The sequence below is a fragment of the Podarcis pityusensis genome, assembly GCF_964106645.2.
Source record: "Podarcis pityusensis genome assembly, chromosome: 10".
Taxonomy (NCBI): Eukaryota; Metazoa; Chordata; class Lepidosauria; order Squamata; family Lacertidae; genus Podarcis; species Podarcis pityusensis.
Window position 1 is genome coordinate 2,766,134 of NC_138035.1, and position 3,781 is coordinate 2,769,914.

General features: G+C 46.0%; 1 pseudogene across 1 annotated transcript; it reads right to left on the bottom strand.

The window, feature by feature from the left end:
* Positions 1-421: 421 nt before the first annotated feature.
* LOC308457806 (olfactory receptor 5B21-like) lies at positions 422-2,559 on the bottom strand (annotated as a pseudogene). The gene is made up of 2 exons: positions 2,553-2,559; positions 422-1,377 (listed from the first exon to the last, which is right to left on the bottom strand). The product of its transcript is annotated as an olfactory receptor 5B21-like (transcript).
* Positions 2,560-3,781: the final 1,222 nt, after the last annotated feature.

Genomic DNA, 3,781 nt, shown 5'->3' on the forward strand with positions numbered 1-3,781 from the left:
GTTGCATGTAAGAACAAATTTTTTATCTTGTCTCGATAGCTCTCTACCCACTATACCCAATAAGAAAGCTTCTGGTTTTTTAACAAAAGTGTTTTTAAACATCTTATTTAGCTCATTATATATCAAGCTTCACAGTTGGCATGGCCCTCTATTGGCAGCCACATCAACTGCAGCAAGGTGTTTCATCTCTCAAAGAATTTATAAAAGAGTGGAGTCAGTTATAAAAACTTCATGGTGTTAAGATGTCACCATCCAAACACTTTGCTTGGAGGCATGTTGGATGAGCCTTGGATTGGGAGAAAGCAAGGCCTTCTTGGTAGTGGCACCCGCCCTGTGGAACGCCCTCCCACCAGATGTCAAAGAGAAAAACAACTACCAGACTTTTAGAAGACACTGTGGTATAGAGCAGCAGAAATGAGATTCAAACTGTCCTCCGGCAGTTCAGAACCTTCCTCAGGGCTTCCTTCACTTCCTTGTTGCGGAGGCTGTAGATGACGGGGTTCAGCATGGGGGTGACGATGCAGTACATTGTGGAGATCAGGGTGTCTATCTCCAGAGAGTAGCCGGCGCTTGGGCGGTTGTAGTTCACCAATTCATTTCCGACGCAGAGGGTGACCACAACCAAGTGTGAGGCTCAAGTGGAGAAGGCTTTCTTCCTGCCAGTGCTGGAGCGAATCTTCAGAATGGAGGCCAAGATGTAGAAATAGGAGAAGATGATGAAGAGCAAGGGACCCAGGCCCACAAACATGCTGGTGATGTGAGTGGCCAGTTCATTGATGCTTGTATCACTGCAGGTGATCTTCAACAGCGGCGGCACATCACAAAAGATTTGGGGAATCTGGTTGGCTCCACAGAAGTGAAGCTTGGAGGCCAACGCAGCGTGAATCGCTGAGTCCAGGAAGCCCCAGACCCAGGAGGCCACAGCGAGATGGATGCACAGCCTGTGCCTCATGAGACGGCTGTAGTGCAATGGCTGGCAAATGGCGGCATAGCGGTCATAGGCCATGACAGCCAACAGGGCAGGCTCACATCCAGCAAAGCCAATCAGAAAGAAAGCTTGTGCCAAGCACTGGTTGTAGGAGATGGTGTGACTCTGGCGCAGGAAATTCACCAGGATCTTTGGCACAACAACAGAAGAAACACAAATGTCCAAGCAAGACAGGTGACTGAGGAAGAAGTACATGGGGCTATGAAGGCGGGAATCCATCAGGACCACGATTAATATCATGAGGTTGCCTGTGACGGTGGCCAAATAGGCAGCTAGGAAGACCAAGAAGAGGGGAACTTGGTTGCTCGGGGCTCTGGAGAGACCCAAGAAGATAAACTCTTCCACCTGCGTTTGATTCTCTGTGTCCGTGAGGAAGGAAAGAGGAGGATCTGAAAAAAGGGAAAAGTGGTGTTGAGGGAAGCCCAATAGTATTCATCCTGCTATAAACAGATATCTGTCCCACCAAGAGTCTTTTGCATGCTTTCTAGGTTGGAGTGCATGGTTTCTTGCTTTACAGAAACAGTGGCAGAAGTTAAAGAGGAGTGGAGGGAGAAAGGGACCAAAATCGTGGGTTTTAATAATGGCAGAGGTTTGAAGAAAGCAGGCATGGAGAGACACTGAGGGGGTTTTGTTTTTCAAAAGCAAGCAAGCAAATTTCTACAAGCAGAATTAGAGACTGGTAGAACACAGAACTGAACACCAGAAAACTGGCACCACAGAGCATTTTGAAGCTCCCTTTTCTCTGTACTCAACCCTTCTTTTAAAGTGCCACCTCCCTTGGCAGGATTTTAAGAAACATAATATCACTCTGGGCTAGGGTTGGGGGGCATGGTATTAGATTTGGCTCACATTTAAAGGAAACCCAACCTAATTTGCACTTGCTGAAACAATATGGAAATCAGAACACAGGCACTGGTTGAAATTCACACTTCTCTGAATTTTGCAATGTAGTTCTCCATTCCAGTAGCGTGTACAAAATGCATATCATGGAGTTAAGTGAGCATATAAGTAGACACCATGGTGCACATAACATAGAGAGAGGGGGCTATATTACAGGGAATTTCTTTGCAAAAATCTGCATATTAGGTAAAATTGCAAAACAAAAATGTATATATTGGGAGAACTTTGCACCAAAATGCTGATGAATCTTCATGTGGGGTTGAAGGAAATGATTCTCAAACTGCTGTGCAAAAATGAGAAATTGAGAGATTTGCCCAACCCTACTCTGGACAGAGTGAATCCAACCAAAGCAGGTTGCTTAACACCGTGAGCATTTCAAAGCTTTGCTGTCCTGCATGGAAGATTGCATCGCTTTGTGGCCAGCTCTAAATCAGAGAGCCTGCACTATTAACCCATTTCCCAGATTGCTTTCTCCCTTTCTGCTTTCTTTGATTCATTTAACCACCCTGCACCATGTTAGACAACAGCCAGTTTAAAATCTGCATGGTTTTCAACAAACTGGTGCCTACAGATGAGAGATTCCTCCCTCAATCCGCATGGAAAACGAAACCTTTCTTGGGTCTGGGGGCCAATTCATGGCTCCCTCCCTTTCTCTGCTCCTCACCTGGCATCTTCCTGCCGAATGAACTCAGAGGGAAGCTGTGGCTGTTCCTGGAAGGCTGTAGAGAGCGTTGGTTTCAGATGCTGCTCCTGCTTCCAGGTCACCCAGTGAGGAGAGCCAGGCAGAAGGATCCCCGGGCCAGAGATGGAAGAAGGAGAGAGAGAGAGACTAGGTGGGTTTTAAGGTCTCCACCTTTCACCTTGGACTCATGTTCTGCCAAAGAAAGGTCCCAAGTTATGGCTGGCCTCCCCACCAGAGACCCTCAAACATGGCTGTGTCCTGCCTGCATCCTGTGGGTCCAGCTCTATCAGGGAAGAGGGCTGTTCTTGAGTGTTTGAGGAGCCCCTGAATGGTGTGCATTTGCGTCACAAGGAAGAAAGATGAAGCAGCGCAGGGAAAGACATCTCTCCCCCGGGGTTTTTTTGTCTTGGTAGAAAACATTGGTGCCAAGGGTGCAGGGTGGGACCCGAGGGGGTCAGGGAATAGTTATGTTCAAAGGAGAAAAGGGTGAATCTTAGAGCAGGGGAGAAATTCAAGTCAGCTTGCATTTAAATCCACACCTCCCCAAATTTTGCAATGCAGCTTTCCAGTCAAATCATCAGCAATTCTGTTGAATTACTTAAACTAAATAACCTTAATTGACTTGGGAATAAATTTAACCAGCTGAGAAAGGGTGACCCAACAGGTCAAAGAGTGCTGGAATAGATGTTTGAATAATGAAGAGTAGGCTATAAATCTTAAATAATCTAAAGGGGCGGGAATTCCCTGCAAAATTATATATGGAAATAAATACAGTGGTACCTTGGGTTAAGTACTTAACCCAATTTGTTCCGGAGGTCTGTTCTTAACCTGAAACTGTTCTTAACCTGAAGCATCACTTTAGCTAATGGGGCCTCCTGCTGCAACCGTGCCGCCGGAGCACAATTTCTGTTCTCATCCTGAAGGAAAGTTCTGAACCCAAGGTACTATTTCTGGGTTAGCGGAGTCTGTAGCATGAAGTGTATGTAACCTGAAGTGTATGTAACCTGAAGCGTATGTAACCTGAGGTACCACTGTACATATATCTTGCCATATACATGAACATGTAAGAGGTCATCAAGCAACACAGTTGGCATGGCCCTCTATTGGCAGCCACATCAACTGCAGCAAGGTGTTTCATCTCTCAAAGAATTTATAAAAGAGTGAAGCCAGTTATAAAAACTTCATGGTTTTAAGATGTCACCATCCAAACG